Source organism: Lactuca serriola, chromosome 3 (assembly GCF_051521515.1).
Source record: "Lactuca serriola cultivar US96UC23 chromosome 3, Lser_US96UC23_V15, whole genome shotgun sequence".
NCBI lineage: Eukaryota > Viridiplantae > Streptophyta > Magnoliopsida > Asterales > Asteraceae > Lactuca > Lactuca serriola.
Window position 1 is genome coordinate 302,388,140 of NC_136410.1, and position 12,375 is coordinate 302,400,514.

At 36.1% G+C, this 12,375-nt stretch overlaps 1 long non-coding RNA gene across 1 annotated transcript; it reads left to right on the forward strand.

The window, feature by feature from the left end:
* Positions 1-8,922: 8,922 nt before the first annotated feature.
* Positions 8,923-9,514, forward strand: LOC145094949 (uncharacterized). The gene is made up of 3 exons (XR_013703662.1): positions 8,923-9,165; positions 9,238-9,286; positions 9,375-9,514. It is a non-coding gene; the product is annotated as an uncharacterized LOC145094949 (long non-coding RNA).
* Positions 9,515-12,375: the final 2,861 nt, after the last annotated feature.

The window sequence follows — 12,375 nt, forward strand, 5'->3', positions numbered from 1 at the left end:
CCATTGTATTATCAGTGATAAAACACTGTATAGTAATAGAAATCGACTAGTCAACACCAAAAGATAACACACACACATACACACACACACACACACATATATATATATATATATATATATATATATATCAAAGAAAATAAAATATTACTTTAATTAACTGAAAAGGAATTTAGTTTATCATGTACCTGGCTATCAATGGCAAAGTACACCAAGTTCATCTGCAAATCCGACTCGAAAGTAAATTCAAGTATAAAGTCTAATTATATAACAAAAAAAGATCCAAGATCAGATTAAACCTCTTTCAAAGCACGTAAATGGGATTTTATACTTTGCTCTTTTTTTATGTAATTAACCCATTCCTTTGGAACTGATGAACTGAAGAAGACGTAGGCACTGAATGGAAAAGGAAGGATATATCATAAGAAAATCTAAATACTCTGTTTTTTATGAGATGAAAATAACAGAACATGAAAGAGGGAATATGTTTTTTTCACATACTCTCAATAAAGAGGTGTTTTTCTAGATATGTCAGATAATAGCATAACAACACTGCATTTTAATAGAAGCAAGTGAGGATAAAAGAAGAATAAGAAAAATCAAGCAAGTTAGGCATTGTAAATGTAAGAGTTAAAATTATATACTTGTTGTATAAGAGTGAGAAAAGAAAGGAAAACAGTTAACATGAAGTGTATATATAAATATATATATATATATATATATATGTATACTTCTCTTGTTGGCTGGATGTAGTACACTACATCCATAGTGGGTAGTGGTTCTCTTCTCTTGTTTATGTCTTCCACCACTGCATAAAGAAGATTTAAAAAGTGTCACGTGACTGATGAGACAATCAATATCATTCCTTGTTTTTAAGATAGTAAAAAAAAACATAGTGAAGATCAACAATGAAGAATTCGAACTTTCTGAGGCAGGCCTTTTACGTCTTACATGAAACTCCTTCATCTGTGATGTATGCCATCTTGCATGAGCATGGCACTATTTTAACAGACACTTTATCCATGATCAGTACCTAACCAAACAAGTGTCACATACCAATAGCTATCAATAAGCCATAAACGTTCAGACCAGTGTCAATCATTAGACTACAAGGTTGTAAATAATACCTTCCAATTTGATTTTCAATCTGGTCTTCTTGTTGTTCTCAACATTTCATACAATAATCCTGCACATGGAAAATAATAATTGAATCGAATAATTGTCTTGAAAACAGATTTACACATCAGTAACTTTTTGCCTCTGATATCAACAAAGTCGGTGAATCTAATTGCTATATATATATATATATATATATATATATATATATATATATTTGATACCAAACAATTCTCTCTTAACAGCTCTTGGTTGAACATATTGAAAAGGCAAACTATCATCTTAAGGCTTTTGCCTATCACAACTAGTTTGGGACAAAATGTTCATTCTTGTGTTTTTTTCTTGTTATTCCATGAACAGAGGAAGAAGGTCTTCAACGAATCCAACTTTAAAGAATGGAAAAAATTAGAAATATATAAGCGAAAGGGGCATGTGATGATACGCATGTGTGGTGCTCGATTTAGAAGGTCGTTACAACAAAGCAAAAACTCATAACTAGACGTTTCACAAGATGAACTTCTAAGCATCTAAAAGCTAAAGTCTCGGTTGCTACCACAAATAAGTTAAAATGGGGAGGTCAGGTTTCATTTCAATCCTTGTTCAATTCAACTTCATTAAAACTTGCTGTTAGATTAGACAAATTATAAAACAAGATCAAAAAGAAATACAGAACCAATAATTACAATGTTACTAAACTTCATGCACCAATCAAAAGAAAGGTTAAACACTAGAGATGCAGTAGTGGGATTTGGTAACCTGATGAAAACTACTGACCTTAAGATACACACACGCTATAAGTATTAGCCCATTTGGTTAGTATCGGTTTGCAGAGGCACAAGGTTGTAACAATTTTTTTGATCTAGTAAAATTACTAGAATTGCTATGTGTCATTAGAAGTGCAAATAAGGTTAACCCCATAATCTTGATTTTGAGGTCAGTTGGCAGTGGCACCACTAATACCTCAAAATGGAATTGTTAGGTTTGTAAGCCTCATCCGGTTAAACTTCAAAATAGTTTCTGACTGATTAAATGAAAGAGGGAAATATACGATGAACCATAATTTCATATAATGGTGTTATGTAAAAACCCATACAACAAACATTACTTTTCGTTCATGAAGCTAATTACTACAAAAATCAGTGTGTGAATCGATTGAAGAAAACCCTCAAAGTTCAACAAGAAACTCAGATCGCAGCAATCAGTTCTCTGGTGGTTAGAAGATGGGGGAAAGAGAGAGAGATAGAGAGAGAGAGACCTGAAATGTAAATTAAAGAGGTGGTAACCCTCCAGTGTGCATATTGCACCCTCCAGAGCTCTCTCTTGCATTGCAGACAGTATTCTACGACCCATTTCAGCTCCGCATCTGGTCGTTCCTTTTCATATGGATGACGAGGCTTCTTGAAAGTTTTTCCATATGAAAGTGGTGGTGATGGAAGAGATGGTAGGTCGGCGGTGGATGGTAGGAATGGTGGTGACAGTCGATTGTGTAGAGGTGAGTGTGAGGTGAGGTGGAGTGAGATTTTATGACAAAAGCCCTAGATTTGGACGCCTTTTGTAATTGAGGATAATGGATGCGTGTTTGGTAAAATAATTATAAAAGGATGCCTCTGCAATCGAGAAGGTGGAGGATAGAGATGAGAGAAAGCCTGGTGGAGAAGGAAAGACGAGAACGTGGAGGTGTCCATTAGGGGTTGTTCAACTGGTAGCTTCGATTGACGGTTGATTAGTCGTAGTTGTCGTTCGGCACTACAATCGACATTCACAGAGGGGTGGAGATGAGGGAGAAGAAGGCGGGGGTCGAAAAAATTTGGGGATTTTATTTTCCCTCTAAGGAGCGCGTTTCTTAAAAAAATATAAAACGACATTCACGGAGGACGCACAAGTGCCCTCCGCGTTTTTTACTTTTTTACATGAGACACTAATTTAAGGGCACGCAATAATGCGTGATCTAAATCCTTAAATTTTTTGAAGAGATGACAGTTTTTTAATGTCAATCTCTTTTGCGTAACATAAATCAATGAGTGTCGTGGTTTGCGCGTCGTAAAAGGGTCTTTTTCTTGTAGTGTCAAGATTTGTCAAGTCTATAAGTCTATAAATTTCCTAAGTTCAACTCTGCCTAGTCATGTCCATTTAAAATTTTTCGTGCCTACCGACGCATCAAACCAGAGCATAGACCCTTCAACTCCGGGTACGTTACGCAGACTCAGGTTGCCTGTTATCACTTGATAATATCACTTCCCAGTCCTTCAACAGCAAACAAAACTATTAGCGACAATATTTTTTTTTTAATTTTCTGAATTTTTGATGTTTTTGGATTTTTGAGAGTTTTTCTGAAAAAAAATAAAAATAAAACAGAAACAAAATATTTTTGGATTTTTAATTTTTATGTTTTTGGATTTTTTTTGTTTATTTCTCCCCCTAAATTTGTGCATGGGAGAGAATGAAATGACTAAAAATGCGCAAATTTAAACTAAAAAAAAAAAGAAAAAAAAATAATTCTCAAAACGAATCATTTTTAAAAATCCCACAAGCACATCGAATCGAGCTTTATGAATAGGCTTTGTGAACAGGTCTGCCACATTATTGTCAGTGTGAACATGTTCTAGCCTGATGAGCGAACGCTCATAACAGTCTCGGATAAAATGAATTTTGATGTCAATGTGCTCGGATAAAATCGATTTTATGTGAATTTTACCGATGATTATAGCAGATATGGATATATATACTTAATCAAGCATAAGTCAGAAACCTTTGAAAAGTTCAAAGAATTCAAACATGAAGTCGAGAATCAATTGGGCAGGAAGATCAAGATGCTCAGATCCGATAGGGGTGGTGAGCATCTGATGGGTTTTTGCCATAAGATCTTTCCTATGTGCGCATGCAAAACCCTAATGCTCGGATCTAGGCTTTCTAATAAACATGCTTTGAATCCAAGACTTCTAATTACTAATTAGGCTAAATAACAATATTGAAACAGATCTAGAATCATACCTTTGAGTTCCTTGTTGATCTTGAGGTCTTGGAGCTTCTAGAGTCACAAATGTCACTCCTCTAATGGCTTACAAACACCAATAGCAAGGAAGATGATTTAGGAGAGAGGAGAGGGGAGGAATTCGACCAGAGGTTCCTTACTTTAGGTCAAGTGTCGAATTCCATCAGCCATAGGGTCTATTTATACTTGTAGACTCCTTAAGGATTACAGATAAGTCCCTATCAGATAATTTCTCTTAAGGCTATCCAAATCCATTCCTAAGATAAGCCTTTGGACGATTTTAGTTATCCTATATCTTATAGAATTCGTCCATAGCATATCCAAATGGATTTACAGTCTAAAGTTTAACTATCAAACAATTGACAGTTTATACCCCTTTATTTAATTAATCTCTTTAAGTCACCAAATTAATTCTAATTAATTCTATGACTTATATTAATCAAATAACAATATATTATCACTACAAGAAAAATAGCCTTTTACGACGTGCAAACCACGACACTCGGTGATTTATGTTACGCAAAGGAGAGTGACATTAAAAGAGTGTCGTCTATTCAAAAAATTTAAGGATTTAGGTCACGCATTATTGTGTGCCCTTAAATAGTGTCTCATGTAAAAAATTAAAAACACGGAGGGCACTCGTGCGTCCTCTGTGAATGTCGTTTTATATTTTTTTAAGAAACGCGCGTCTCTAAGAGGGAAAATGAAATCCCCAAATTTTTTAAACACCCGCCTTCTTCTCCTACATTCATTTCCATATGACTCTCATATCTACCCTACATCGTCTCCACCTCTCACCCACATCCACTGCCTCACAAAATTTTCACAAGCTAACGATTCCATAGCCTACTAGCGATTGAGGGTTATTTTCACATCTTCTCTACTTCCCATCGTCCATCTACTTCTGCCCTAGATCCGACGATTGAAGATTACAAATATGTGTAGGGTTTTATTTTATTTTAAGCTTCTAGTTCTCCTGTTTCCGTGGTGAACGACCGGTGGTGAAACGATTCAGCGCCAAAAAAAGAAGCGGCTCTCCATTCTCTTCTCGAATGAGATTTCTAAGGATTTACATCGGTATCTCAAACGACTTCAACTCTTTTCACAGATTTCTTCCCATCTGATTTTATGATTTCAGATTTCTTATTGGCAACTCATTTCCTCTCCCATCGAGTTCGAAATTTTCACTCAAGGAAGTAATGGCAGCGGAAGATGATGAAGGGCCTTCAATGGTGCTTTGTTTATTACACTATGGTAGCGGAGATGACGGTGTTGTTGATAGCCCTAAACAATAGTCATCTTAAAAGAAATTATCAAAGAGAAAGGTACGTATCAGTTCTAGAGTTCTTATATAAAATTAGGTCAGCTGTACCCTTCTTATATAAAATTAATGAAATCGATTTTAAAAGCAAGCCATAATATTGATTTTGAAATCGAGCCCCAGATTTCGGAATATAGCCCTGCCTGTTACCATTAAAATTTACCCCTGCTTCTGATTTTTTAGCTTCCTGGTCAGGCCGACTCATAGAACTATTCCCCACAAACCCTTTGACTTCCGAAACATCACCCCCATCCTTGTTCTTTCCCATAACCTTGTTACTTTTCCAACTTTGCCCCTGTTCAATCTTTGAATCATTAGACTTTCCTTTCATTGGCTGAATATTCCCATAATACCCCTGCCCATTTTTACCTCCTGTCTTCCCACCTCTATCAAAACTAAATTCCAAATTTTCCTGATTATTCCCATTATACCCTTGATAGCGAATTCCAGCAGAAGCCCCAGAATTTCCAATTTTCGGATAATTCCCTTTTTGCCCCTGCTTGCGGTTTCCAGCAAAAACCCCTGAACCTTCATTTTTCGAGAAATTCCCTTGATGCCCCTGACTCGAAAACTGTTTTCCCCCCTGTAGCTTCTTTTGAAAACAAATTTCCATTATTTCCTTTGGTTTTCTTCACCACATCAACAAATCCATCATTTTGTTCCTTAACTTCTTTAGTGCTGGCAAGAAGCACTTGCATAAGATCCACAGTAGCTCCTTCTTTTCCTTTCTCTATTTTTACTTCTCTCCTCTTCTTCTTTCATCTGAATAGCAGTAACATCAATCGAGATTAGTGGAAATTGGTTTTTATTTTTTATAGTTGATACTTGAGAAAACCTTATATGTTTTTTTTATTTTGTGAAAATTAATTCCAGGTGAAAACAGAAAATGGTATGTTGTGTTAGAAAATGACAATCATACCCTTGGTCACAGTAGTCTCATATCATTATTTCCATTCTCACCTTCACTCCAATGCCCATTATTAGAAGAAATCAATGAGCTCCTTGCCAGCTGCTGCTGCTGGAAGTCGGTCTGATAATGAGATGAAAGATGATTGTTGCCAACCATCCTTGAAGGATTTGCAGCATAAAGTTTCTCTTGGTCATGCCATACACTGTTATATAGTTCATGGTTCTACATAAAGTGAAAACTTTTGCTTCTAGGTCATCCAAATGTACAATGTGATTTTTCTTAACATCAGGTACAAATGTAGATTTTTCATAACAGCAGTGAAAATCTTAATCAGTTGAATGTGTGTTTCATAACATCAGGTACAAATTTACAATGTGATTTTTTTATTCAATTACAGGGTAATCTTATTCTGGAAGGCCATAAAGTTCTTATCTTTTCCCAGAGTTGCATAATGCTTGATATTATTCAGGTTTGTTTCAATGCCTAACTAAATTGGCTATGTTTCTTGTTCTTTTTCTTAACCAAAGTTTATCAACTTTGTGAATATTATTCTGACTTGTTTTGATATTTATTTTTGATATTTTGTTCTTAATGTTGGTTCTAACTTCTTGTTTTTTTTTTTAAACAGTTACAAGGGACCTGAATAGGGGTTTTCTGAATTTGTAGTGATGGCTGCAGACACTGAAGATTTTGAAATGATTTCCCATATTCAATTCCTTACTAAATATAAGGTATATTTCCCATATCCCATATTCCATTCCTTACTAAATATAAGGTATGACACCTGAAATTGTACAAGGGAGGGGCCATGATAAGGCCGCTGATTGGTGGAGTGTTGGAATTTTACTTTTAATAAATCACTATTAAATTCCCATTACTTTTAGCGTGAGGGTAATAATGTAATTTTGTTCGACCTTGTATCTGTATCAGTTCTTAGTAGAACTTTTTTTTAACAATGGAGAAGGATGGATAAGCCAAAAAGGAATCACGGGTGGCTATGATTCTGTTTTCCATCAGATCTATAGTCATATTGTAAAAATCATACCTTGAGCTATAGAACTCAAACGGACCCCAAACCAGTTCCCAAAGTTCACAAATTGAGTTGGCTAACTTTCTTAAGCAGCCCAACTTCACTGGTAAGGACTTTATCTATGTGCAAGAATGGAATCTTTGCTGTTAGGTCTGATCCGGGTCTGTTCTGATATGTCATTTTGTTTTCATCATTTATAAGGCTTGGAAAAGGATCCAGAGTGATTCCAAGTTTCTATATGTTCCTGATATTATGAATTTAAGATCTGGAGCAGATGGGGTGTTATTTCCAATTATAAATTGGTTAGAATTGATCCAGACTCCAGATCAGTGGGCAGTCACCAGCTTTTACTAGTGTTGTGATTGTCCACAATGTGAATTTTATATCCGGAGCTTGGGAAATGCTTTTCATTCAATTCCAACTCTGAGACTTTCATTTGTATGTCCTTTACTTCTCTGAATTTTGGTATGGACGAATTCTACTCACAAGTTGGGTAGAATTGGCCAACCTCACTTGACTGTCTTGTTGGAGATAGAAGTGATACACCTTTTTGTAAAATTCATATTTAATTCATCCTTTGGAGTTAGAAGGAGTTCTTTATAGTTCTGGAATCCTGAACAATCATAGTTTTCTATAAAATTTAGTTAAAGCTATGTTTCTGTTTTAGATTTTGGAGTAAATCCGTTTTGAACAGCAGGTCTGTTTTAGAGACCTTGTTGTGATTACTCTTTTCTCAACTCATAGCTTCATTACTTCTCCTTTCTAACCTTTAGTCCTTCTAAGATGGATTTTAAAAGTTTAAAATTTTTGCAAGTGTGCTATTGAAAATGAAGATAAACCCAATTGTGCTACTGAAAATGAAGAGCTTGTTCACGTATCTCAATTTCCAGACATACCCTTTTGGGTTTTTCACTTTCCTGAAATACCCTTTTTGATCTTTTACAATTTCCAAAAATACCCTTCTTGGTGCCTAGGAGTTACAGTGTTACCAGTTGCAGTTGTAATATATATATATATATATATATATATATAGGTTGCAGGACAATGGTGAACAGTCAAGATTCGTATGCACAACCAGTTGCAGTTGCAGCCACACATGGTGTGGTGGATGTGTACCATGCATACGGTGGGGCTGCAAGCGGACAAACCCTTCCGGTTCAGGTTACTTATGCTGAAAACTATGGTACCCAGTAAGATCCCTACTCTTCTGCACACACATCATATTACACACATCATAATCAAAAAGTTTATAACATCAATTCCGATAATATACTATATTCACTATTGTTATTGTGGCCTTTCAGGTTTTGTTTAAGAATCTGAATGTTGATTTGAAGGAAGTAAGCCCATCATCCCTTCTTATGGACAAAGTGAGAGAAGTTGAAGGAAGCCCTGATTTTTCCAACAAGATGTCGGGTCAACTCAACAACCACCAATGGTTGGAGAAGTTAAAAAAACAAAGTATTATCTTATTGATTAGCGATTACTAGTGTTGAGCTTTAAGCAATTTCAGGCCCTCTATTTATTAATCTTTTATAAGCTAGATTGTTGTTTTCTTTCCTTTTTATAAGTTGAATTGTGGCTAGAAATTATAGTCATCTATTCAAAGAAGGTGTTGGAACGTGAGTTCAAATTGATGACCCTTTTACATATAAATTTGATTAACAGATTGTACAATGAAATGCAAAGAATAATTATGGGAAGGAGGTTAAGTATTAATCTCATGAATGCTGCAAACGTATTTGTTTCTCTCAATTCACCTTTTGAAGGACCTGGCACGTGTCTATATTACAGAACCTGTAAGTTTTTTTTTTCCTTTCTTTTATGGGTAAACTACAGGAAATAACCTCCTACTTTATTACTCTGTATAGGATGTATATGTAACAATTCTTTACACATGATATCAAACAGGAAAATGAGGTAGCTAACTAAACTAACTACTTCAATTTTCATATACTTCAATAAAAAATTAAAATATATTATGTTTGTTAATGATTTTGTATTGCAGGTACCTTTTCAACACTTTGCTGAGAAAATTGGTGGCTATCTTTTGAATAGGAGGAGTTAGTAGGTATTTAGACATGCATACCAAAGATAACATTTTGTACAGAGAGTTCTTGGCACATAGGAAGCTAGATAATGCAATTGTATATAAATGAGTTCATTTTTTTTATAGCATTTACTCACTACTGGAATAGTTATTTGTATTTGACATATTAGTGAAATGAATTATCTTTGTTATTTATGGTATTTTATTTTGTATTATGAGATTTTTATTGTATTATTTAATTTGAAAATTAGAAAAATCTATAAATAATATTTTTTTTAAACATTTAAAATTATGATACGCAAAAATGTGTGTCATCTTCATTTATGACATGGCCTTTCTTGACAGTGGCTTTCTTGATACGCATTGCGTGTCATTAACACGCGCGTCGTAAGGTTACGACACGTGAGTGCGTATCGTCTTCCTTTATGACAGGGTCTTCCTTGATACGCATTGCGTGTCGTAAACGCGCGTCGTAAATGCGCGTCGTAAATGAGCGTCGTAAATGCGCGTCGTCTATAGACGACGCGCAAAAGCGTGTCGTCTTTCTTTATGACAGGGCTTTCCTTGACGCGCATTTGCGCGTCGTCTGAGCCTTTTACGACGCGCAATGAGCGTCGTAAAAGGCTGTTTTTCTAGTATTCATTATATTATTCCCATAATATATTAATAATATTTACTCTCTCTTATTAAATCATCCTATCAAGTTGCTATGGTGAAGGCAACCCAAAAGGACTATGCACAACCGGATATAGTTACAGCCTTAGACACTATTCCAACAGTCTCCCACTTGGATAAGTCTAGTAACTATACAAGTACAATTCGGTTTGCAATCGTAGCTCTCAAAGACGCTTTCAAACTCTGATCTAATCAATCTTGTCCTTTAGATAAGGGAACGTACAGTCCTCTGTTAGATATCATGCTGACAATCCTATGGAATGGTTAGTCAAGCATTTAGGTTTCTCGATCTCTGATTTATTTGACATAGAACTTAATCGAACACATCAATTCAGTTCTGACCGGGCCCGGCACATAAGTCAAATCAAATCATCGAGCGGCCGAGATATCGCTTTTACCTTCTTAGATAAAAGTTACAGATAAACTTCGACTTATATGCATTTACTTATTCATTAACCAACTATACACAACAATGCGTTTTATAACACCGAGTTAGTAATGCGTTTTCGCATTATCAATGTACAACCAATTAACAAATAACAAACCATATATCTAGGTTTTAAGACTATATGATATTATCGTCTTGCGATCACCCTTTTTATATCTTATTCCATAAGGTGATTCCAGCAAGCGCGGGTTTGTTCCAATGCTCAAAACTAGTTCATAAGCACTCATGAACGTTGCAGCAACCCTTTGCTATGTCTAACACCATTTAGACAATCTACATACCAATTCATGACAATCTTCATTCATATCTACTTCCAACATATGAGTGATTGTGGATAATTTGAACAATTCTATTATTCCTAATAATTTCAATTATTCTGGAAGTCAAAACATGCAAAGTGAAACAATAGTTAAACAATTAACATAAGACAGTAACATTACTTATAAATAAAACTCCTTTATTTAATCATCAAATGTTAATTACATTTATCTATTACACGTTTCTAATACTATCTAATCTATGCTAATATCATCCTTCAGCCCAATACTCCTAGCATGCTGTAAGTGCTTAACCCTACTCAGTCCCTTCGTAAGCGGATCTGCTGGGTTATCTTCTGATGATATCCTCTTCACTACGAGTTGTCCTTCTTCTACACGATGTCTGATGAAGTGATATTTTCTGTCGATATGTCTTGATCTACCATGATCCCTCGGTTCCTTGGTTAAGGCAACCACACCTTCGTTATCGCAGAAAATCTCCATTGGCTCCTTTATGGCAGGTACGACTCCAAGATCACCGATGAAGTTCTTTAGCCATATCGCCTCCTTCGACGCTTCGCTCGCTGCAATGTACTCTGATTCGCACGTTGAATCAGCTATGGTTTCCTGCTTGGAACTCTTCCATGTCACTGCTCCTCTATTTAGGGTAAAGACCCAGCCCGACTGCGAACGGTAATTGTCCCTGTCGGTCTGAAAACTGGCGTCACTATACCCTCGCACCTTCAAGTCATCACTCCCTCCGAGGACTAAGAACCATTCCTTCGTCCTCCGAAGGTACTTAAGGACATTCTTCACCGCAATCCAATGTGCTTTGCCAGGATTCCCTTGATATCTGCTAACCATGCTCAAAGCGAAGGCTACATCAGGGCGAGTACAAGTCATAGCGTACATGATTGAGCCAACTGCGGAAGCGTATGGTACTCGGCTCATTTATGCTATCTCAGCTTCGGTACTCGGACTTTGAGTCTTACTCAACTTGGCACTGCTTTGTATCGGTAATTCTTCCTTCTTTGAGTTTTCCATACTAAAACGTTTTAGTACCTTCTCTAAGTAAGTGTTCTGACTAAGTCCAATTAGTCTCTTACTTCTTTCTCTCACTATCCTTATTCCCAAAATGTAAGAAGCTTCTCCGAGGTCCTTCATAGCGAAGCACTTCCCGAGCCAGGACTTAACTTCCTGCAGAATCAGGATGTCGTTTCCTATGAGTAATATGTCATCGACATATAGAACGAGGAAGCTTACTATACTCCCACTGGCTTTGACATATACACAAGACTCGTCTTCGCTTCGTACAAATCCAAACTCTTTGACTTTCTCATCGAAGCAAAGATTCCATCTGCGAGATGCTTGCTTAAGTCCATAAATGGACTTCTCAAGCTTACACACTCTATTCGGATGCTTCGGATCCACAAACCCCTCGGGCTGAGCCATGTAAACATCCTCAACCAACTTCCCGTTAAGGAAAGCGGTCTTGACATCCATTTGCCAAATCTCATAATCATGAAATGCAGCAATAGCTAGCATCACTCTAATAGATTTAATCTTCGCAACTGGTGAG